Source organism: Phyllostomus discolor, chromosome 10, assembly GCF_004126475.2.
Source record: "Phyllostomus discolor isolate MPI-MPIP mPhyDis1 chromosome 10, mPhyDis1.pri.v3, whole genome shotgun sequence".
Lineage (NCBI taxonomy): Eukaryota > Metazoa > Chordata > Mammalia > Chiroptera > Phyllostomidae > Phyllostomus > Phyllostomus discolor.
In genome coordinates this window covers 3,634,494-3,659,796 of record NC_040912.2, presented here as the reverse complement: position 1 = coordinate 3,659,796, position 25,303 = coordinate 3,634,494, and the positions used below count along the sequence as shown (strand labels likewise).

The window sequence follows — 25,303 nt, the reverse complement described above, 5'->3', positions numbered from 1 at the left end:
CCCTCTCCCATCACAACAAACAAGCCACACGTCCTCAGGCCAGGCCCCCTGCTGCGCGCTGCACAGCACACACCTGCGTGAGGTCTTCCCGTCCGTGCAGCGACCGACATGCGTCCCTGAGTGAGCGCACCTGCCGTGTGCGGCCGACGCAGGCTGTGGCGAACGGTGCCTTGGTGCGCTTCTGACCACATCCTGAGCGTTGGAACTTAGAAACCCTTGCTTTCCTACCACCCACAGTAAGCACTGTCGTTCAAACGGGGGGTGGGGGGGGTGAAACACTGACTATTCATATGACAACCCACCTGACGACTTGCCTATTTTAGGTAGTTAGGCAGTTAACAAACTGGCTTTAAACACACTGTACTTTAACAATCAGGTCCAATAGGCTTAAGCACCTGGAGGAATTAGACTCAAAAAATTAAATGGATGGGACAAATGTAGACTGGAAAACACGCTTCCACACACCTGTGGTTCTTAGACTAGAGGAGCCAACAGGTGACAGAACGAAAAGATCGTGTGTGCTCTTTGCTGTCCCGTGTGCCCTGCATGCGTGGCCCTCCGCTAAGGAACCAGGGACACCTGCAGCACAAACACTGAGAAAGCCTTCAAACAGGACGAGGCCACAGCTACCCGCCAGGGGCAGCGTGCGTGACTGCAGTATCAATGGAGGGAAAAAAGAGACACTGACATAAGTCGCATAAATTCAGATTCCGAGAATTTTGAGCCTCCCCTTCTTCCCAATATACACTGTCCCCCATGCTGCTACCCCATCCAGTGGCTGTGGCCCCCAGGACAGAGCACAGCAATGACAGTCAGGGTCCCCAAGGTGGCCTAGACCCAGCTGCACGGCTAATCGGCTCACTTCCGGGCCCCACTTTCCTCGGCTGCAAAAAGAAAAAGGTCCTTCAATGTCTAAGTCCCTTCTTGTGCCCAGCATTCTGTATGTCTGTTAGTTTTTCAACGGTTCCTCCAGGACTTACACGGACACCAAAATGGAGAAAAGCACTGAGACTAGGAAGACAGACAGAGCTGCCCTTTAGGGCTGAGACTTTAGGTGTCAGGAAGAGAAAAGACTTTGCCTGTATCGAACAATAATTTAAAAAGGAAACAAAGATGCTGGGCCCAGCCCAGCTCGCACACAAGAACATCTGAAGTATCGGGAAAGAGCTGGGAGCCGCTGCCCCTTTGGCTCGCACCTCTGTGTCCCGAGGCCGCCACCCCCCACCCCAGAGCCGGGAGGAGCACTTCCCCACCAAGACGGCCTCAAAGAGCGCAGGGCAGGTGTGCCACCCCGGACCAAGAGCCGGAGCGAAGCTGCCTGGCAAACAGGCGGTCACCCAGAGGTCTCAGTCCAGCCCTGTCCGACCCGAGCTGCAAAGAACCCCTGTCCCCCATAATAATAAAACACTTTGAAAAGCTTCTAATTACCCCCAACACACTCAAGAAAACCTACATAAACGAAGACACGAACACTATACTTCCAGGTCCAGGTATAAATATGGCATGCCCATTGTGATCATGGTAATGTGTTTCCTTTTCTGTCTAAATTGCCCAAGAATTATTGGGGTGGCCTGGTCTTTTCTTCACCCCTGAAATGTTGAACGCTGCCGTGCTAATAAGCACCTGGCATCCGCCTCCTCTGGGAAAATTTCCATTCAGCAATTACCCCATCCCTGGTGAAAGGGAATCATTTCTATTGGCAACCTCATTCTTCTAGAAACCACGCAAGTCACTTGAGGTTCAACACACTGCTCCTGAGAAAATGACTGCTTACGCAGGAGGCGCACCTGGTTCATTGTTGAGGTTCCTACGCTGAGATTACTCTGAAATTAGCTTTCGGGTTTGGCTGGAATCCTGCTTGCCCCTTGGCACATACAGCACCCGCACATGGAGGCTTCTCGGAGCCCCCGACCTCTGCCACACGCTGACCCGCCCTGCAAAGGAAATGCCTGTTTCCTGTCCCGACCGGCTGGGGTTCGATCATGCACCAGCTCATCCGAAACCACTCGTAAACTCGCTTACGTTTTATCCCATATCAGAGCACAACCACTCATCCGGAGCAGCCGGGCCGATAAGTACTCCTCAAGTCATCTTCATTATTATAAAAACGATTAAAAAATTGTGTGGGAAGTCTGAAGAGGAAAATAATAAATGACAAGGCAATACCTTCTATAACACACGAAGCCTTCCAATCACATAAGCTTGCACAATCAGATAATTATATCGAGATTTTATTTATTCACTCAAACTATACATCCAACTATGAACACCAGAGCACATAAGAACAGGATCCCGGCAAACTCCCCCTCTTTCAATCCCATTACCTTTGAGCGGAGTGTTTCATTACAGGTGCTCCGCTGGGGTGGGGGAGGAACGCAGTTTGGTTTGGGGGACACGAGAGGGCTGAGCAGAGGAGTAAAGCTGTCGGTGGGGAGTCAGGTGCTGTCTGGGGGCCAGGGAGCTGCAACCTTGCTGGGGGACCTCAAGGAGGATCTGGGGGCCCAAGGGCAAAGAGCCCGCCTCAGCGGTGACCGTTTCTGTACCCAGCACGGGGCCCTTCAGAGAAGGCTCGGGCCAGGGCCGGGCTCCAGGAGGCACAGGTAAGAGGAGCCCGGGACATCCTGTTACGCAAGCAGGTGAAGACGGGATCAGAAAGCAATGAGCACGCATCGGAGGGACCTGCCGGAAGGGGTTCCCACTGGCCAAACGAGGGGCGATCTGACCGAGTGAACAATTACCGTCAGTGATGACCATCAACCACCGGAAAACACCTTCAGATACGCTTAGTTTCTGAAATTAGAGAACATGAAAGAACTGGGGTGGTTAGCTTCCAGAGGTAAATTGGGCAGTGTTCATTTTAATTTAGTATGACACCATAAAAATACTTTATGAATTGATGTTTACTAAAAGGCAAAATATTATTTTAACGTAAGTCTTTGGGATCCTTCTCAGACGGATGTTAGAAAAGTTCCCATGCAAGTAAAGAAATTTTTTTTTCAATTCATCAATTATCCTTCAAACTATTTCTGAAAGCATAATTGTTGAGCTGAGATGTCCACCACGATTACACCTGCCTCTCCAATTACCGAGTGAGTCTGGGATCCAGTGGTAAAATGCAAACTCCGTGCACTTGAACTGTTCAAAATGCACAACGTTCTGTAAATCACCCTCAGTCCCAGCAGTCAGCGGCGGGACGCCTGTGGGCTTGTCAGGGAACAGCTCAGGTTGACATCAGCTAAGCCTGCAGGATGGCGAGAGAAGCGGAGAAGTGATTTCCAGAGAAGCGGTTTGGGCTGCGTCTCTCCCTTCGGCACCGAACTCCTTCCAGACCGACCAGCACTTCCCGAGACCTGCTGGGTGCCAGGCGCCTACCGGTGCCTATCCTGGAGGAAGGAGCACTTATCTGTGCAGATACTGAGCACTCAGCCTTGTTCTTCTGAATTGCTCTAGCCTTGCGGTAAGGCGAGGAGGGCCATAAAAATAACACGGAGAGAGAGAGAGCGATTTTCTCCAAGAGAGAGGCCGTTGGGACGTCGTGGAAAGACAGGCTGCACAGCACCCCACGCTGGCCTTCCCGCTCGCAGAGTGAGCCTGTCGTCCGAACAGCTGCCCCGAGGTCCAGGGGGCAGGCGGCCCAGGTGCCCTGTCCTGAAAAGGTAAGAACCGCAGCTGCCTCGTAACTCTCCACTTCCCACAGGGACGATGGTGCCCCGCCCCACCCCCACCCCAAGTCTGCACACACGGCCAACGGCGAGAAGGACGTCCGTGTCCCCACCGCGGCGACTCCAACTCCGCCCAGCCACGTGCGATTTCCGGAGCGCATCCAGCCCTCGCCCGTCTCCAGGCCCTGCTTCCTGTCCCCCCTTCCGACTCCCTCCCTCTTCCCTCCCTGCTCTGTCTCCGCCAGCTCCGATCCACCCTCCGCACCTGCTGAGAGGCAGCTCCGCTGGGACGCCCAGCCTGCCTCTGGGGGGGGGGGGGGGGGGGGTGTGCCCTCCCAGGTGGTCCCCTAACACCCAAGCCCCCCACCCCAACACAGCAGCCAGCACGCCTGCCTTCCTCTTTCTCCCCTGCGTGGGCATGCGCTCCGGGAGGGCAGGGTCGCTGGTCCACCGCCCTCCCTCCGTGCCTCGCCCCAAAGCATTTGCCGTGCGACAGACTCGTGGAAGAAGTTAATAAATCGCTTTTTTTTATTTAAATAAATAAAATTATTTATTTCGGCGAGCTAACCTCGAACTTTCCTGTCCGCATAAACTCTCTGTGCTACCCTCCGAGTGTGATGGATGTGACGGAGGGGTGGGCCTGACCACGTGTGACAAAGTGTGTGTGGCATGTGTGAGCACACGCGAGTGCAGGGACCTGTGTCTGCCTGGCGTCCCCGCCGCTCCTCGGACACGCTTACTGTGCAGTGGACGATATTCGAGAAAGTGCTTTTTTAAATGCATAAAACTTCAAGAGGTTGATTTGTGGGGGGGGTGCTTTTTTTCTTCAGTAAATCCTAGCACACAGCTCCCGGCTAAGAGCAGCAGCAACAAGTAACAAGAATCAGGTCATCTTTGATAACCCACTCCACTGCAAGGCACCAGGAAATGTCCGTTCAGTTGTTAACAGCTGACTTTCAGGAAGGGTTTGGCGTGCTGTTCCTCAAAAGCCGTGTCTTCTGACCCGTGCCCTGGTGCCTCCAAGGGGCTCGGGGGCCAGGGGCACTGGTCACGGCACAGAAGGGACAGGGCTCCGAGCCCCGACTCCCACCCTCACTCAGGGCGACTCTGCTTTTACCTGTTCTTGGTCTGCGGTTTTAATCATCGATATAAATAAATAAATAAATAAATAAATAAAAACATTTTCCTGGAAGAGGCATTCTCGACATTACCCTGGGAAGGATCAGGGGAAAGGTCAGAAAACACTGCCTTAAAGGATCGGTGGAGGGTGGAGGCTCACACTGCACAGTCCAAGCACTGATACCTTCCATGTTCCTCGCCAGGACAGAATGAACCTCTGCCAGGTGTGTAGGCCCTTGTGTGTGCTAAACTGGGAAATGCCACGTGATGCGGAGACGTCCAGGTGGGGAGGAAACCACGTGGGTTGTGAGAAGTATCGTTGTTTCTGACGCAGCTATTTCTAAGGGTATGCATCTTACAATGTTCAACAACTTTACTTATGTGCCAGCCATCCAGGTAACGATGCATAACACAGAATCCTGAAGTAATCCCACGGAACCACGGAAAAGCCCACTGTCAAGGCCAGCTGCTGCCACTGCGTGTCCTATACATGAATATCTCGTAACACTTTAATAATCTCTCAGTAAAAATCACCTTGAATGGAAAAATCTACCAAACTCACATTTAACAAAAACTGTAGCTACTTGCCAATGACGGAACAGAAAGGGAATGAGGTGAGTGACACTTGGGGTGCCCCACCACCCCACATCCAGAAGCCCGGTGGGAAGACAGGCTGTGCTGCCAAGCACCCCGAGGAGGTAGGAGCAGAAACGGGGCTCTCCCGTGGAAGCCCGCAGCCGCCGGGACACCACACCCCTGCTGTGATGCCACAGTGCCCGCAGGGCTCGCCGCCGAGGGACAGGCCAACAGCTGCGTACTAGCCCCAGCTCTGGAGGCTACATGCCAGTCAAGAGTGCAAGGGACACACTGGGTGACTGGAGCAGGCCACTGGAGAGCCAGCTGTGTCACTCCCAAAGAGCCATCTGCCCGCCCTGTTCTAGGGCTCCTTCCCGGGCTCGGGGCGCAATGAGACATCAGAAAACCTGGGCTCGAGGCCTCGCTATGCCAACGGCGAGACGATTCACTTCTACACGAGTGGACGCCCCTAAGGCTCTCTGCTCCAACGACCTAGGACTCCAGCTTCAGGCCTTTCCCTGTGGGGTCAGAAAGCCAAGGGGTGGCCCCTCGGCCCGTGCCAGCATCTCCATCATCGCTGCCCCCGGCTCCCAGGACGGCCCTGGCTCCGGCAGCGAGGTAACCGCACTCGGGAAATCAGGTTCACTTCTGGCGACGGCACGGTTAACCCTCCCGCCCACCTGACCTTGACTTCAGACCTGAGTGCGTTTACCACACACACAGCAGGCGGCCGGCTGGGCGGCACAGGATAACGCATGCACTTTGCAGAACCCCTAATAAATTCCTGCTTTCGGCATCAAAGGTAAGTGCCCCGGTTGCAAATAAGCACCAGTAACAATAAATAAAACTAAATGCCTTCCATACTGGTCGGGAAATAGGTTTCTCTCAACTTAATCAACAGCTCAGTAGCCCGGAGAATAACTCCCTGATCTTTTTAATTTTGTAAGGAACTTATTTTTTATTGTCTCCTCGACATCAAATGGTATTAGGAAACATAGCCATGGTAGTTACAGTAAATGGCTTAGAAAGAAAATCCAGTAACAATTCTGATAGATTTCAGGGAATATATGAACCAGATAAAAATATATGAGCCATATAGAAATTCAAAGCAGCTTAAATTAATACCTATCAGTTCTAAACAATGAGGAAGTTTTTCAGAACCTAATGTAGCTTTGTCCTGCAAAATGGCCAAGTCCTTTGCCATCCAATTAATCAGAAAGAAAGGCGTCCATGTGACCTCTTCATACAGGGCTAGCCAAAGATCCATCCATCGTGCAACTACAAAAAATCAGTCTTAGAAGTGAGGTGACCATAACAGAATCCTGCAGAAAACATTTGAAATGCTATTTCTCCTTGGCCAAGTTATGCCTAAAATTTTGCTACCTTTCGGGTGTTACCTTCAGTACCAATATTTAACAGTCACATAAAATTTCTGACTACCAGGACGGCAAGGTTTTGTGTCTAGATTTTAATGAAGATCGACAGATGGGCCACTCACAAAATCAGTCAAAAAAGTACCCTTCCAGAAATTATCAAATCTATAAATTCAGAAAGAAACAGGAATTGGAAAAAAAAAAAACAATTTCATTGGGAAACCAATGAAATAAGAATTTCAGTCCAGTAAAGACTATACACTATTTTGTGTTATCTAAAATATTGTATCACTATATCCATATTATGATAAAATTCTGTTATGCTAATGACCTTAGCTAACCACCGAGTTAACTCCATCCCATTTTAAAAGCTATAAGCTCCTGGCTGGCGTAGCTCAGTGGATTGAGCATGGGCTGCAAACCCAAGCATCGCAGGTTCGATTCCCAGTCAGCACATGCCTGGGTTGCAGGCCACAGCCCCCAGCAACCGCACATTCATGTTTCTCTCTCTCTCTTTCTCCCTCCCTTCCCTCTCTAAAAATAAAGAAATAAAATCTTTTTTAAAAAAGCTATAAACTGATGCTCAGAGGAGCTGAGCCATCCCCCAAAGGTCACACAGTCAGACAGCAGCAGAGCCGAGTCCAGGGGACCTGTCCCCACGGCCTGCGCCCTTGAGCACTCATGACCACTGGCTGGCGGCCACTGGCCACCCCCGCTCACCGCAGAGCAGGATGTTCCCGGCATTCCAATGTGACAGACGGGACAGGAGCTCTGACCACACAAGTGACCCCGGCCACTGCACAGGAGGCGAAGGCGCGAGGCTCACTCATCGCTGGTGAATTTCCGAATGGCCAAGGGGGACGGCGGGAGGAAAAGTACCAATCCACACACAGCAATTAGTGGACAGATACAATTAGAGTTGCCTTTGTACCCAACAAGCACTGAAAACCCTATCACCCCGTGGTCCCCTGGGCCCTCCAAATTGCCTCTGGAGTTTGGGACTTCACAGCCAAAGCAAAGCCGGGAGATGCATGCATTCCTCGACGTCGTGCCCTGCCACGGTCTCCCTGCTGCAGTCCCCACCCGGGTCTTTGAACACTCGGGGTGGGGGGGAGCCGCGCCGATTCACCTGCGTGTGTGGCGTGTGCACTTGGCACTGCCACAGCATCGGCGTGGCCTTCACAGGGTAGCGGCCCCCACCGCGTGTAGTTCATTCTCGGAAAACATCTTCCAGTGCTGGAAGCACAGTCTTCATAGGCAGTGTTTTCAGCAAATATAAAAGCAAATACAGAACAAAGACCTTAAAAGTCAACCTCACTTTCAATATAAAAACGGCAATTAATTTTAAACTCCCAGTCTTTCTGCAGTAGTTCCATTATCCAGTCAGTAACCTTTCACAACCACACTCGAACACTCTGCTTCTCACAGGCAAAGCTGGTGTGAGCGTTACCCCACCCCAGCCACCCCCTGCCACTGACAGGCCCTTCAGGCTATGATCAATTCCCCCCCAATCCACCCACATCCGTGTGCACGAAAACAAAGCTATGTGCCTGGCAGAGGGTCAAGATGAGCCATGGGCCAACAATTTGGCCCAAGACTGTCCGGTCTCGAAAGCGCACTGTCTCACCTACCAGACCCCTCCGTCCAAGACACTGGAAGCAGAGACAGTATTTAGGCAGTCGGTATTAGCATACAGTTACATGGTGTGTGGGAGCAAATGTGGACCTGTATCTTCAGCTCCGATCATACATTTGTGAAAAGGAAGAGAGATGCAAATCAATGCTAATAAGATGGCCAACATACCCTGAGAGAATCACACTTCAGGTAACTCACTCTTACAGTTTTTTTAATTCCATAATCAGGGAGCAATCCTTGGGAATATATCTTTCCCTTTTGACTTCTTTGACTAAATATTTTCAATAGAAGCAGATCAGAAAATACTTTTCTCAGCCTTTTGTTTTTTTTTTTTTTTACCTGTGCCTCTCCCAGCAGGAGGGAAAAACTAGCAAGACCAATGGCCTCAAAATGCACCCCATCCTCCTTGACCGAGGGGCGTGACGGGTATCTCCTCTGGCCTTTCACGCCTGGGACTTGGGGAGAAGAAGAGATGGAGGGAACCAGCTGTGGAGCACATTCCACCTGTGAAATCGGGCACGGTTCCCGTCAGCTCTCCGAATTCAGTCTGCGCGTCTTCAACGCAGCGAGGGAGACAGCATGCATGCCGCGTGCGGAGACAACACAGCAGAACGTCAACTCGGCCACCAAATCAGACACCCCGCCCGTCACAGGGAACATCGGTCAGGCCCAGCGAGCTCACACTGCGCTCTGGTTTATGGAGGGAAACTCCGGAACACGGCGTCTCTAGCTTGTTGTGCACTGAATGTAGTCTGCTCCGCTGACCGAAAGAAATCTTTTACGAAGATGGTCCCTGGCCGAAAGCCAGCGAGACTGGGCTTCCTACAACAGACAGGCGGGGCGACAGGAGGCCCCCGTTCCACCTGCAAAAGATGTATGGGGTTCCGATTTCTCCACGTCCTGGTCAACTCTTATTCCTGATTTTTTTTAATAACAGCCACCCTAATGAGTGTGAGGTAGTGATGTCTCGCTGTGGTTCTGTTTTCCATTTCCCTAGAGGTAAGTGATCTTGAGCATCTTTTCAAATGCTTATCGGCCACTTGTAGGTCTTCTTTGGAGACCGGGCTATTCAAGCCCTTTGCTCATTTCTTAATTGGATTGTGTGTGTTGTTGAGTGGTAGGAGTTTCTATATACTCTGGGGTATATGTAGGGGTTATACACTAACCCCTTATCAGATATACGAACCATGGAGTCTTTTAAATGCATTTTTTCTATTGTATTTACCATTCAACATGTAATAGAGAAATACATTTTGAGTTGAATAGACTTCTTCCTTTTTAAACTTTTTGTAAAATACAAAATTCAAAGTATCTAAGAAGGGGTGTGCAGTGGAAAATAAGACCCCTCCCCTGCCCTGTCCTCCAGCCACCAAGATCCAATCCCCAGAGGCAGTTTCCATTTTTTCAAACGATTCCCTCCAGAGACGTCCTGTGCCTGGACAAGAAAACAATATCTTAATTTACTCACCTCCAAAACAATAATCTGCTAACACCCACAGGTCTACACCTTACCTCTTCAACAATAATTACTCAACTTCGGTATATATGAACTGCCTCGTTACTTTAAACAACTGCTAAATACTCCAAGATAGGTGCCATAATTTATTCACCCGGGCCACTGACGGTGCGCATTTCAGTTGTCGCCAATAGCGGCCAAGAATATCCTTAAATGTGTATCATTTCACACACATACGAGACCTGTAGCATACAGCCATCAAAGAGCCTGTCCTTCAAGGTGTGATAACTATGTTCAAATTGGTTCCAGGGAGAATTCAGACTCCCATCAGCAAAGATGACACTGCCCGTCTCTATACCCTGGAAGACACATTGTGTTTTCAAAATGCGTTTCTCTGCCAACCTGATCGGCTAACGCAGGGAACCTCGTGGAAGGTTCATTCTGCATCTCTCTTGTTCTGTCCATTCACAGCCTGCACAGCTCTGTCTGATTTCCTATTTCGTTGCCTGTCTCTTCCCCTTTTGTTTCTGGAGTCCTTTATATATTTATGAAGATAGCTCTCTGCCTACGATATGAATTGCAAATCTTTTTTCCTAGTTTGTCTTGGCTTTTTGAAATAGTTTTTAAAGTTTTATGCTGTTCTTTGGCAATGCAGAATTTTCACGGTCAAGTTTTACCGTTCTCCTTTAATGGTTTCTGAACATCTCTTACTTTCTAGCCCCACAATTATCACAGTAAAAGCCCTTACCACCTCGCAGGTAAATTACAGTTTCCCGACTGGTCTCCTTCTCATTATCCCCTCTCCCTTCCCACTTACTCTATACCCTTGTCAGATTAATCTTCTTAAAACACACTCTGCCCCTACGAGTCCCCAGTCAAAAATCCTTCAATTATCCCCTCCCTACTATTTATAGACTACCAAGTCTAATATTTAGGTCACTCACAAGCTAACCTCAATTCGTATATCCCACAGCCCCTTGCTGTAGCCAGATAGTTTCTCACCGGCCCTCAGTGCAGGAGCAAAGGTGCTCCCACCCTGTCTTTGTTCAGCCCATACCTGACATTCTAAAGGGTCTTCCTTTCCTTCAGAGGTCAGTCCAAGTTGATCTCTCTACTCTCTCCCAACTTGTCAAGGTCACATTGATTCAACAGCTATGCAGTATGAGTCTAGTACACTGCACGATGCAAAAAGCATACAAATTTTGTGCTGCGGGAAATCAGGGCATGGAGACTCAACCCAGAGTGGGCAGCGGCTTCTACACCTTTAAGCTGCACCCAGAAAATGAGAAGGTAGGACCCAGATTTGAACAAATAAAACACAGCAAAGGTCAAAGTAAATCAGAACGCGTCATCTATACGCTAGCCTGACTGGGTACAGCGCACTGAGGCCGGCGTGGAAAAGGAGAGACACGCTGGAGGGGTGAATAGGGCCAGGGAGAGGCCAGTCCACCCGAGTCCTCACCTGACCCAAAGGGCCCCCGTAAGCCACGGCCGCTTCCAGCAGGGGAGTGAGCTGGTCACACGGGAATGTTACAAAGACCACGGACGACACTCCAGAGCTTCATCAGCCCTGCGTGTCCGGGCTTGAAGCTGATCAGAAGGCAGACGTGCCTCTACTTACCCAGCGCACCGGCTTTAAGCGGCTGTGGGGCAGAAGGCCGCGGAGGGCCCGAGTAAGGGGATGTGCCGCTCCGCCTCCCTGCCTGAGGGTTTCCAAGAGGGACGTCCCCGGTAGACGGGAAGCACCCAGACACTGACGGGAGTTCAAGCTGAGACTGCTGAGGATCAAAGACAGAGCCGACCCTCCCACTCTGCTTGCTTTACTAGAAAACCCAAGGCAGATAAGCAGGGTTCAGATTGCGTGACTCTGAGCCCTTCACTCAACCACCCCACTCTCCATCGCCTGTAAAGCAAACAGCCACACCTCCTCCTTATCCTGCTTTCAGGGTCTGCGACTGCGCGTCCAGGGAGAGCTCATCACGACAGGTGCACATCGCCGTGCGTCCCCACGTTCAGCCTGGGTAGGGCGTGGGAGCCCGAGGCCAGCAGGGGACGGGGCCCTCGTCGTCACCCAGTTCCCTTCTCCAAAGCAACATTCTATGTGGTTGCTATGAAGACGAGCTGTTCCAGACACACACCGTCAGAGAAGTTCTCCTGCCCGCTTCTCCGGAACGCCTGTCCCGTGTCCTCCTCTCCGTTCCCTGGGCTGGAGCCAGCAGCCCCTCCCCGGGCCCCGGGCACCACGCCCTGCTCCTCGGTGCGCGTCCCTCCGGTCTCCCCACGTCCCCCCGAGGGGCTGGTCGTCCGTTGGACATTCTTCCACCTTTCTCCTCAGGACACGTCACACTTCTGTCTTCAGCAGAATGATGTGTTCGAAGGTAACAGAAGAAAGTGGCCACGAAAAGCTGCGATTGCGACATAATGAAGATGTCAACCGCACTGGCTGCAAATGACTATATTACACTTTTAGTGTGAACCGAGCGCTGTCGAGACGTCTCAGACTCAGAAACGTAAAGTTTTCTATAACTTCAACTCATTCGTGTGTCCCCGGCCATCCCTCCAGCACTTTCAACTAGAGGGACATTCTCACTGAACCTAGAAATAGATTAAATAGATCACCTGCCTCAGGACTCCAGCGAGACCATTTTTTTCTCCTTTACCGAACTCCATGTGGCCCTAGCGGCTTCCACCACCCAGAGACGGGTCGTAAGAGCTTTAGAAACTCGCCTTTTCTCACCATAAACAGGAAATAGTGCGCCTCCGACTCTGCACAGAGCGCGGCGATGTAATTCATGCTTCCGGAAAGGAGACTACCACTCCGGCGGACAGCCGGGTAATAAATGTGATTTGGAGCCCGGCACACGAGCAGAGTGAACGGCTTTCCCGAGAAGACACAAGCAGGCTAAATCAATGAGACATATTCAGATAAAAAAAAAATTGTCAATTTTTTTTCTCCAACACAGCTAAATCATCTTTCCAGCAGCACGACAGGTCCTCGAATAATATTTCGTTCAGCATCGTTCCGTGATGATGTTGGTGAGATGCCGCAGGGACGTAGCTTTTGTCTGCATCATTTAGCCTTTGGTGAAATTGGTTTCATTATACGTTGTTCTGACACCCTTCCCAAAACCTATCGACGATGGTGAGGACTTCCTGTACTGCCTTCCTAACCTCAAAGCATCATTTCCCTGTATCACTTGTCTACAAAACAAGGCAAAAAAATGACAAAGGTGAAAATAGCACCCCAATATGACTCGTGAACCAATACTCCCTTATATTTCTTATAATGGGTTAAACTTACATAGGATTCTTACACACAGCTCACAGTCCCCAGAAATAACCTAGGAAGTACACACCTCCACGTTCCCAAAGACAATGAAGCTCGGAGACAAGTTCACGTTCGCATCACCGCCAGCAGAGCTAGCGCTTACATAATCTCCGTAACCCCGTCCGTGTGCTTTTCACTCCGCGCAACCACTCTCATGTCTAGAAATGCATGGTGGATGCCTACCTGACGTTTTAAAATAAAGGTGTGATGAAATGTTGGGGGTATTAACACCATGGACTCAGATACCCCAGAAGGTCTCAAACTGTGACTCTTCTAACCCTGCCCCCCCGTGTCCAGGCTCTGGGGCGCCTCTCACACCCGAGAAACACTGAGATGCGTAACACACACACACACACACACACACACACACTAATGGTGCCTATGGCGCTGAGAACCGCCCTTAAGTAGAAACAGTACTAAATAGCCCCTTTCCAACCAAACTAAACAATTACTGAGTATGTGAATCTATACTGATAAAACTCTTCTTAAGCAACTAAGCTCTTGGAAAAAATACAAAACATGCTTTGTAAATAATCTGCTCTATCGGGCAAAGTAAAAGTCCAGGGGAAACGGCTACACACTACCCGATTTCAGCTCGAGGGCATCCCGGAGAAGACCACACTGTGGACACGGGGAAGAGGGCCGGGGCAGCCAGGGCTTGCGGAGTGGAGGGGGGCGAACAGGCAGCGTGCCGGGAGGCTTAGGGTGGTGGAACCACACCCTACGATACTGTCGTGGTGGGTGCATGTCATTACGCCAACACACGCGTCAAACCCGTAACAGTGCACCAGCAAGAGTGAGCCCGAAGGTGAGCCATGACCTTGGGTGGAGACGATGCATCAGCAGAGGTCATCGGTGACAGCAAGGGCACCACTTGGGTGAGTGATGTGGCCAGTGGGGGAGGGCCGTGGGTGGGGGTGGGCGGGGAAAAGACAGGAAAGCCCTGCCTTCCACTCAGCTTTGCTGGGAGCCTAAAACTGCTCTAAAAAAAAACTGTCTATTAAAAAAAACGAAGGTAAATTAAGGCAACTGTAATCTTTTAAACAGTTTATTAAACTGTAATCTTTTTAATAGTCTATTAAAGTGGTAATCTCTTCAAGCGCCTATTAAAACTGTAATCTTCTAAATAGTCTGTTAAAAAAATCAAGGTACGTTAAGGCGACTCTGATCTCGTCCTACCGATTACAGCCCTCTAGTTCCGCTACTGCCGACCACCCTCGGCTTCGGGGAACGCTTCCGCACACACTCTGCTCCCCGAGGTGCCTGCCCGCCCCGTGCGGCCCACGCGGCCCCCAAGCAGACACCGGCGGCCTGAGCCCAAGGACACGGAGAAAATGAGGGGCGGCCAGCAGACGGAGAAGGCAGAGGAGTGTGGGGAAGGAGGCGGCAGACTCCTGAAGAGAGACGCCGGCACAGGAAACCACGCAAGAGAGAGCAGAAAGGAGAAACCGTTCCTGAGACGCTGCGAAGTCCTCGGTCTACGCGACGCAGAAACCGCATGCACACAGACCACGGCACCACGAATGCTGCACACGCGATTCCCAAGCCAGGGCTGGATAAGGTGTTGCCCGCCCGTCCCCCAGCCGTACACAAGACCATTTTTCAAAAGCGGACCATTAATGCTACGCACATGTGTCAACAGAAAGATATATAAGAAAAAAAGTGTGTGTCAAAGTGCCATTGCAAAGACCAAGCTCGCAGAATAAACTTTTGGATAAAATTCCAGAGATTAAATTTTTTTGTGATTTATGACATAAAAGAAAAACGTGTACTTCCACCTTCCGGGTATTCTTAGTCCAGAACGCACCGTGAGTTACCAAACCTGGCCGGAGTTCAATGAGGCTCTGAAGGAGTCACGCAGGAAGGACCGTGGGACGGGGGTGGGGGGTGCCTGCTCACTCTGGTCGTCCCTGAGAATGCGCTATGCACCTGGCTGCCACGTGAGCACCTGGGGCACTCTGAAAATTTCAATCTCAGGACCAGCCATCACGCCCAGAGATGCCGATGTCATTGCTCCGATCGGTCTTTGCCATCAATAGACGGTAAACCGGTGGTGGTAAGTTCACAGGAAGTTCACACCACAGGGGGCAGGCAGGATTGCTGGCACCACATACGTAAGCAGAAACATCTGGATCCCCTAGGAGCTCCCTCTAAGACAAAGATGCCTTGCAAGACATCAAGCAGGACAAGAAGGAAGAGGAGGTAGGAAGCTCGAACCCTCTCTGCTGCCATCATGGGGTCACCAAGGACTGCCTTGTTCTCCTGATCCCACATCCTGAAGCCTCCACCTCCCACCCCATAACTTCCCGGCGAGCCCTGGCTCATGCGTCACCTCCTTGGGGAGGCCTTCGGGATCACACACAGAAAAAAGTCTAGTGCCTGCAGCCACCTGAGCCTGAGCTCCACAAGGCACAGGGCACCAGTGTCACATCCATTCCTCGCACGGACTCCATGTGGGCAGGAACCCTATCTTACTCATCCTTCCCCTCTTCTAGGTCCTTGTGGCGCACACAGCCTTGAAGGTAGCAGATAAGTGTGCGCTACATTGAACGATTTCTCATGTTTGGTATGGCTATTCCTCCCTTAGTCTCCTGCTACACACTCCTTCGAAAATTTGCAACTTTTAATAAAAGATGGGGACCCCCCTCAAACCCCAGCTGGATGAGGCTCCAGAATACCGTGTGCAGAAGGGCCAGGCGGGGACAGCGCAGGGCAGCCACAGACCTCCGGCCTCACAGGGATCGTGGAAACAGGCCGTTCAAGGGTGGGTCGGGGCTGGACTTTTTTAAAGGGAGGATTAAACCCACAAAGGGACAACCTGGTTTGCCTCCACCAGAAACCGTGACAGTCACAGAACAGTGAGGACCACCGGCAAGGACACTTTCTACCTCTCCCTCCCGTGCGGCCCCGCCCCTCAAACACGGAAGTCCAGTCCGCAGGCCGGCTCTCCCTCCCCGGCGCCTGGAGAATCCCTCGCAGAGCTTCTGTACCTCTGCCCTGCACACCATGGGGTCCAAGCCTCCGAGGGGGGGCCGAGCATGCCTCCTCGCCTGGCCTCCTCGCCTGGCCTCCTCGCCTCCTGGTTACCAGGCCACCCATGGTACTGCGGCTTCTGCCCCTGCCATTCTGCCCCCGCCATTCCAACGAAACCAGGGACTTCTAATGAGCCCTTCACAATCTTCATCATACTGGATCCAGGGCACTGCATGCTTTTTTTTTTTTAAGTTTTTTTCATTGGTTTGAGAGAGAGAGGAAGGGAGAGAGAAACATCAATGCTAGAGGGAAGCATGAATTGCTGCCTCCCACACGAGGCCCAACCAGGACTGAACCTGCAACCTAGGTATGTGCCCTGATGGGGAATCGAACCCACAGCCTTTTGGTGTACTGGCAACACTCCAACCTACTGGGCCACACAGCCAAGGTGGCATGATGGATCCTAAGTTTTGCTTTAAATGTTCTAGTTTCCCTTCATTCTGCCACACCAGCCAGGGCTGGAGCATTACGTTTTTTCATTGGTTTCTACTAGAAATTCTACAGTTGGCCTGAAAAGTCTGACTTTGTCTATTCTACCTTTGGCCCCGACTCCCTGGCCCCTGCCCCTCAGCCCCCCTCCATCTCCCGTTTCCTGGTTTTCGCTCTAATGTGGGTGTTCCCTCAGACTTACTTTTAGCCCCTTTCTCTTCTCTTTCTGGGGAGCCCCTCGAAACACTTACACGCTTCGACCCCCACGCCTTCCCGGCTCTCCGGATGGATGCACGGCCTCAGAGACCTGCTCCTCCCGCCTCCCCGCCCCCTGCGATGCACCAGGATCCAGCAGCCAGCTACCCCCAGACCCCTCCTGCCACCAGTGACACGGGCAAGCCATCAACCATGACACGCCGAAACCTGAATTCATCGGCTTCCCTCGGACCTGCTTCCCCGTCCCCTCTCCTGACCCAGGAGCCTGAGCCGGGAACCTGAGCGTCGTCACTCTCACGTCCCCACGCTCCCACTCCTTTCACGTTCGGTCACAAAAACCAGCCAAAAAATTGTTCAAAAAACTGTTCAAAAATTTTTTTAAACAGTTTTCCCTCCCCTACAAACTCCCCCTGACCCTTCTCACTTCTAAGTGCCCACGACTCGCCCCGTGTCCGAGCTCTCCAACTCCGGGCCCGCAGACCAACCCACTGCCCGCCCCGGCGTGCGAGGCTGCGGCGCCCCACCCCCACCCGCTCCACCCGCAACCTGCCCAGCGCACGGCGCCCGCCCGGGACCTCGCGCGTCACACACAAGGCTCCAGTGGGTCACCACCGCACGCGGGATAGAAAGTGGGCCCTGAATCAGCCACCCACCTCCTTCCCCTCCTGACTTTGCCCTCCACACTCTCGTTTTACTGACCTACGTGCAGTTCCCGGAACACGCGCCGCTCCCAGAATCCCAGACAACCCCCCCCCCCCCCCCCGCAGGAGGTCGGCCACACCTGGAAGCGTTCCCTGCCCCCTGCGCACCTGCCCACGCCTACTCAGCGTCCGGGGCTCGGCTCCAACGCAACCACTGCCGGAACCCTTCCCGGGCATCTCCCTCAGGGATCAAAGCCCCTGGGAGCCTTCCTCTCCCTCCACGTGTGTCTCCAAATGGCCAATCGCACACGGTTTGGCAGAGGTGCCTGTTGTTCTGCCAGACTGTCAACTCCTTGAGCAAGGACAGCGACTTTTCACCTTTATATCTAGTTCAATGCACACAGCATATCACAAAACAAAAATTTTTTAAACAGGAATGAATGAGCTATAGGCCAATGAAAGGACAAGAAGCTATCCACTGGACTTTGAGTATAGGAAAAAAAAAACAGATCCTAATGAACTACAGACCTCTATGACTAAGTCCCACCCATTTTAAAAAAAAAATGAAATACAGGGTTAATCAGGCAGCGTCAAAGTGACTAAGAAAAAAGCTGATCATTGGACTACGCAGTCAGGGCAGAGTCTCCAGCAGAGCCACTGACAGGAGCGACCCAAAGTCCAGAGATAAAGGTGGTTCTTTCTCTGACTCCAGTAATCCATCGGCCTACATCCACGCACTGAGAAAACCTCGTCTCCTCTGCCCCTTCTCTCCATGCCCCTTCCCAGCCCCCACCACCAAGTCCCCGAGTCCACGGCGAGTCCCCCGCGTTGGCCAGCGGGTCGGCCTGGGCTGGAGGCGGCAGGGAGTCTCGGCTCTTGCGGCGAGGGCCTGGAGGGAAGAAGCTAAACTACTGTTTGCTGAGGACTCATCTTGTCCCCGGTGTTGTGCCACTTCACAGAGGCTCAGTCTGACAGTGGTGAGGAGTCGGGGCCCCAGGACACAAGAGCAGGGACTTGTGTCCGAGATCACACAGCGAAGCAGTGACACAGCCGGCCCGGGAGTGATAGCCTCCTGAGAGTTCCCACGGCCCTGACGACCTCAAAGTGCAGGGGGGTGCGGTCAAGGCATCCCAGGTTGGAACTCAGAACAAGTTCTTCACCAAAGCACCGCTACCCGTGTGGGTGGGCGTCTACAGAGCCACTCCTACCTCCTGGGGGTGCAATGGGTTAAAAAAGCTTAGGGGCCCTACCCTAGAAAACTAAACGCTACTTGTTATTTTACTCCTATAATTACCCCATCAACATCCCAAGCAAAAAAAAAATGGACTTGGAAATAAGTTTGGGGCATACATAGGGTCCTTAAATAACGCTGTTCCTTAAAACTATCTTTCTCCCACACACACAAAAAAAATCACCAAGAATAGATACGATTCCGCCTTAACTTGCAGGAACAATGACACTGGAAGACACCTGTGGGAGATGTGCTTTTCTGGCCAGGTGCTCATTTGCAGTGTGCTGTCATTTGAATAAAACATCACACTAACTCCTGCAGACAAGAGCTCACGACTGAAGTGCCACAGACCGTGGGGGCACGGCTGACGTGCCGGCAATCTACTGACAAAACGCACCCCTTAGCAAAGCAGGACCAGACGTCTCGTGCGAAATCAGGTGTCTGCGGGCCTGTCTGCTCGGCTCCCGAGCAGCATCAGTTACACCGACTACTCCGCTCAGCCGTACGATGAAACCCGCACCTTGGCAAAATCATGACAGTTCGGACATGAAGCATCAGCATTTTCATTATCGTTCTTATCAGCCACAGACATTTCTGAAATAGAAATCCTAGCTTTAAGCTCTCAGCTAAATACAGGAGTATGTCTTTCTCACTCTGGGCACCGTGTCAGAGCTTTTTCAACGCATTATGGAAACCCTGGCCCTTCCGTTTGCAAGCTGGCACTCCATACGGAGGCAGGGCTGTGGAATGATCAGACAGGGGCAGGGTGAGCCACGGCAGGTGTCAGTCCTTGTCCCAGAAACTCCAGGGTTACCTACAAGAGGTGATCGCTGTGAAATGCAAAACTCCAGGAGGCGTGGCACCCTCAGGGAAGTTAAATACGAGGCCGCTTTTTACCACCATCACAGGAAAAGTCGTAAGGAAGCGGTGGGCAACCAGATGGAGAAGTGAAGTAGGAAACCAAACAGGGCCGGCCACTGCTTTTTGTACACACTTGTTTTAATGTGCTCGCTGTTCTGTCCCGACAGAGGACACGTGAAGGAGCAGAGAAGTTTTAACTGGCCCCCAGTGGCAGAGCTGACCAGATCAGCCCAGGAACCACAGCACACCGGACAGACTACGCGTAAAAGGCATGTGGCTTCTACCTTGGGAGACTTGGGGTGAAACAGGTATGGTGGTAAACAGCCGAAAAAATATGGAGAAAAAAGGCAGAAATTTAGAATTTTGCCAAGTAATAATAGATAACTATGAAACAAAAAGTTGAAGAAATCAACACGGTTGACAGTGAGCACGTGAGAGTGAGTTCAGAGGAGACTCACTTTCTAGCTTTTATATCCTTGCAAGATTCCACATTAGAAAACTTTTTTTACACTTTGTGACCAGAAAAAAGACACCTCTTTCACTTCAATAAAAAATGAGGTTCAGCCCTGGCTGGCTTAGCTCAGTGAATTGAGCTCGGGCTGCGAACCAGGCATCGCAGGTTCGAGTCCCAGTCAGGGTACATGCCTGGGTTGCAGGCCACTGCCCCCAGCAACCACACATTGATGTTTCTCTCTCTTTCTCCCTTCCTTCCCTCTCTAAAAATAAATACATAAAATCTTTTTTAAAAGTCTATAAAAAATGAGGTTCAAGGTACAGGTACCCATGCACGTGAACTTCAGGGTTTATTTCCCTACGTGCAGCACCCCCAACACTCTGCGAGCTTCCTGATCTTAGGTCATCTGTATGGAATGATTCAAAAAATTGTCCTCACCAAATTGTGATACTGGTACAATATACTTACTACACTGGCAAAATGACGATACTGTTCATTCCAGGACACAAATCACCATAGTCAGTCAGCGTTGGAAGTTTATTGCTGAAAGTACCAGAGAGTCAGACACGTAACACTGTTCTCCCATAACACGGACAGACCCACATGCCACGTGGTCAGCACAGGGAAGGTCTTGGGCATGGACACTGAGCTAGTCAGAGAATCCACAGAAAACCGGTGCGGGCCTGACCCCAAACAGCCGTCTCCAGCATCATTCTACTGCCCCACTGACGTCAATAACTAAAAATCTACTGAATCAGTGAATGCACCCCTCATCAATAAACAACTGTGTCCTGGGTTTTCAGAAAGTAAATTAGGTGGTCACCTGCCACTTCATTCAAATGAACAAAAAGGCAGGCTCAGGCCACAGACAGCCAATGTCAGGGTCAGGGGGCGGTTCCCGTTTCCCTGCCTAAGTATCCCGGAGGGCAGTCTTCCCTGTTCCTCTTTGGGACAAACCTGAACTTGAATTAATTCAAAACATTGGTTTGTATGTTCCCACCCTTCTGGGAAGGGCCCAGCTTCATTTTGCGGCTGGGAGAGGAGTGGGCGGGTACGTGGTGGAGGGGGATGGAGAATCCCAGAAAAGGACCAATGACAGAAACCACACTGGAAATCACAGCCAACCTCCAGGGACTTCATGGGGCCGTGTGGCAACTTTTCAGAAATGAACAGGATGATGGTGCAGGCGTATCAAAAACAGGTCAAGAGAAAAAGGCCTTCCTCCCCAAAATACTTATAGAGGAAGGTTCCTCTATAAGCTTGAGAGAAGATCCCAAAAGAAATTCAACATGGGTGATACTGCTATTAACTTTATGCTTTGGAGTCCTCAAGAATTTTCACAGGAGTCCCCTTTCGTCAAGATCCCTGGGAGTGTTTTCCATTAATTGTCAAGGAGGACCGGGATTCTTTAACAGTACAGTCCCAGGGATTAGTCAGAGTCGAGAGGTATAAAACCAATGTTCCAAAGAAGTCAAGGGCAAGGGCAAACTCGCAGCCAACTCTGCATTGTCTGTAAGCCTGATAAAGCTCTTGAGCTTGGAGAATGTGGCCCTTGAACGTGGGCCTCAGGTTCCTGGTGAAAAAGCGGGGAACTGGGCCCACAATCCCCCGGGGGGCAGCCCCCGGGGTCCAGACCCTGTCGTCCCCTGCTCTCTCTGCACAATCCTAGCTCCCTCCATCCCTGCTCATTCCCTACTTACCCTTTCTCCCACTCTTCCTCGGTGAGAAGGGGTAAGTGGATATTGTGTGCCCTCTCCCAATTTGACCAAAACCCTACAAGTAAAAAGGACAGAGACAGACACGTGTTTTAAAATTCTGAGTTTCAGGCTTTTGGAACTCCCACCACTCGCCCAACACTTGCAGGAAGGGAGTAGCACGTGGTCACAGCGCGCCCTCCCGGCCTGGACGTGGGGCCGAAGAGGTTCCCTTCGGGGAGGGGAGCAGCGGGTTGACTCTGGGCTGGGACCGCGGTCTGCAGGAGGCGCTGGCGCCGGCTCGGCGTTTGCCAGGGGAGAAGGCAGCAGGGCGGCCTCCAGTCGCCACGCGCGCGCACACGCACGCTTGCTCCAGAGCCCCAGCCAAACCGCCCTCTGTTCACATCAACGCCCACCTCGCCTGGTGCCGCCTCCCGAGTAGGTCCCGGGCCCAAGGGACCCCCAACGTGGCGTCGGCGCGCCAACCCCCCACCCCGCACCAGCTCCCAGAGCCCCCCACCCGCCGCCGGGGCCCGCCCTCCGCACCCGCTGCGCAGCTCAGCCCTGAGGCAAGCCTGCGTGGCCACGCCTCCTCCGGCGGCAAGCCCCGCCCCCCGCCCCCAGCGTGCTAGCGCCTTGCGAAGCCCCGCCCCTGCGTGGTTGTACCCACACCCCGGCAGGGCTTTACGACGGATTACGACAGGTCGGTCAACAAGCAGTTGCCAGCGCGGAACCTGAATTTAGCACCGCATTGGTGGCGGAGGGAGCGACGGAGAGCTGAGCTGCGAGTCTCGGACGCTCTCTGTCGTTAGCCCCCTACCTTATGTTACACTTGGGGAAACCCCGAGTGCACGGCTGCCAGCCCATCTTTCCTCCTCGCTGGTCTTGCACTAAAGTGCATGGAGGCCACCCTCAATCCCGCTCTCACGAGCCAGCCCACAGCACTAATCCGAGACAGGTGCTTTACTTGGCAGGCGCTGGCACCGCCTTCCTAACCCCTTGCCCTCCAACAGTACAAACTTTTCACTGGGTTAGGACCACCCACCAAGAAAGTGCAGCCTAGAACTGCCAAAGACACTGAAAATGCTTCTTTCTCTTTGTTTTTGTTTTTTTTAAAATCCCTTCCTCCCCAATAGTATCCCTTATTTTGTTTTCATGGTCCTTCTGGATACTGCCAAACTACTCTTGCGTTTCCAGATCATTTAATGCAAAAATTATTACATTTTATCAAAATCACAATAATTTGCCCTGGCTGGCGTAGCTCAGTGGATTGAGCGCGGGCTGGGAACCAAAGTGTCCCAGGTTCGATTCCCAGCCAGGGTACATTCCTGGGTTGCAGGCCAGAACCCCCAGCAACCGCACATTGATGCATTGATGTTTCTCTCTCTCTCTCTCTCTTCCCTCTCTAAAAATAAATAAAATCTAAAAAAAAAAAAATAACAATAATTTTGGTTTAAAATCACAGTAATTCTAAAGGTTTAAGAACCATCACAGAGACTTAAAGGAACCCGATGAATACAACTCCTACGGTCTCTGGAGGACCGAGTTGCTCTGTGAAGGGGACATGTGCCGCTTTTGTAGTGTTTATCTTTGTCCCTGAATTACTGTCCTGTAAGGTTTGTTGGGAGGTTGGGGGAGGTGTTGTTTGGTTGGTTGGTTGGTTGGTTATTTTTGTTTGGGGTTTTTTGTTTGTTTGTTTGTTTCTCTTGGGTTTTTGTTTTGGGTGTTTGGGGGGGGGTCATTTGTTTCTTTTTTGCCATCCTTAAGGATTTAATTCCAAGAGCACTTAGCTGAGAGGACCTGTGTGTGCACCAGCACTGTGGTTCCATGGAGTTCCTGCCCACTGGTTGCTAAGTGTCTGCAGTGTGTCAGGAGAAGCAACAAAGACACGTGTGACTTTCTTATAGTGGAAAGTAAATAAACATGTGAAAGAGTTATTAAGTGGAACCTGACTTTTTCACTAAGATTCATCAAATGTACCTGAAAAGAAGCTGAGGCCACCTGAAAAGGTTGCACACTGTACAATTCCAGTGCTATGACATTCTGGAAACAGTGAGACAGTGGAGACAGTGAGGAGATCTGTTTGCCAAGGGTGGAGGGAGGGGGATGAATAGACCCTGAGCGGCACGGATCTGTCAGTGGGGTTCATCAGTGGTAATGAATGGACCGCTTTGGTGCCTGGGCGCTGATAGTTGGGGAGGCTGTGCACGTGTGGGGCCAGAAGATGTGTGGGAACCTTACTTTTTGCTCAATTTTGCTTTAAACTTAAAACCGCCCTAAAAGTAGTCTATTCAAAAGAAAGAAGTAGCTGTGGTAAAGCCTCAGAACATCCCACTTTCCTCAAATCCAGCAATTAAATTTGAAACTGAATATTTTGCTTTACGTGTGAAGTTGAAATATGAGTTGGCTCCTTATATTAGAATTACCCTCGCCCTGGCTGGTGTAGCTCAGTGGATTGAGCTCGGGCTGCGAACCAAAGTGTCGCAGGTTCGATTCCCAGTCAGGGTACATGCCTGGGTTGCAGGCCTTGACCCCCAGCAACCACACATTGCTGTCTGTCTGTCTCTCTCTCTCTCTCTCATCTCCCTCCCTTCTCTCTCTAAAAAAAATAATAAAATAAAATCTTTAAAAAAAAAAAAAAGAATTACCCTCCACATGGCATTAATGTCATCAGGGGAAAAGTGAACCATATATTCCTAAGGTACAACATTAAATTATGGTTAGACATCTTGCCTTACAAATTCTATGAATACATATTCAAATCTAGTCCTATCCATACATACTTATAATCAGTAAGCAAATAGTACAATATATCATGGAGGTTTTCAACTGTTTTGGTCTCCAGCTCTCTTAACAGTCTTAACAATGAGTGGGATATATATGTCCATATTTGCTATATTAAGAATTAAAATGGATTTTAAATTTGTGTTGAATTCATTTTAAAAATTGTAAACCTACTACATGTTACTACAAAGACCATTTTTTGAATAATGACCACCTAAAAAAAAAACTCAGAAAACTGGGCAGCCGGAAACCCATGGAGCACATGTTCCCAGGGGCCTAAACAGTCCCCCTGCCACACCTCAACCTCCGGAGTCTCCTGTGTGTTTGCTGAGTTGTGCCCGGGGTCGTAGTTACAAGCAGGAGGACCTGGGAGGACTGAGGCTACTTCAGGTTGGCCAGCCCCAGAAGTCCCTTTGTGCATGCTTGAATAGAAAAAAAGGCAAAGAAGGTATCAATTGCTGTAGAATATTCCAACATGAAATTAGAAACTAACCTAAAATCTGAAATATCAAAAGCGATCTCAATTTTCAAAGCCAAGGCAAATGCACCAAAGAAAATTAAATAAAGCAGTTACAAGAAGCTGTGTGCACTGTACTGACTGCTCAGTTTCAAGATGCTTTGGGACGCACTCTGAAGTCAACAAATATCAAGGTGAAATGAAAGAAATGCTTATATATCTACAATATTTGTTATAAACAAAGGTCAACACTATCAGCTAGGGCAATTCATGCTTTGCAAATTTTAATTTTTTACTTCAAAAATAATTTTTTATATGTTTTAATGCCTTTCAATTTCTTGATCACTTATATTT

At 50.9% G+C, this 25,303-nt stretch overlaps 1 protein-coding gene across 2 annotated transcripts in view; it reads right to left on the bottom strand.

Moving 5' to 3' along the window:
* The window catches only part of IMMP2L (inner mitochondrial membrane peptidase subunit 2), a 596,245-nt gene extending 573,928 nt beyond the window's left edge, over window positions 1-22,317 (bottom strand). Inside the window, exons 1-2 of one of the 2 annotated variants that reach the window (XM_028525640.2) lie at window positions 22,255-22,317; window positions 21,715-21,787 (exon numbers count right to left, since the gene is read on the bottom strand). The gene's annotated coding sequence lies outside the window, so the exon portion shown is untranslated. Of the gene's footprint in view, window positions 1-21,714; window positions 21,788-21,980; window positions 22,113-22,254 lie in introns of those variants that run through there. The other variant, XM_036010394.1, reaches the window with a different exon arrangement.
* Between the last annotated feature and the right edge of the window lie 2,986 nt (window positions 22,318-25,303).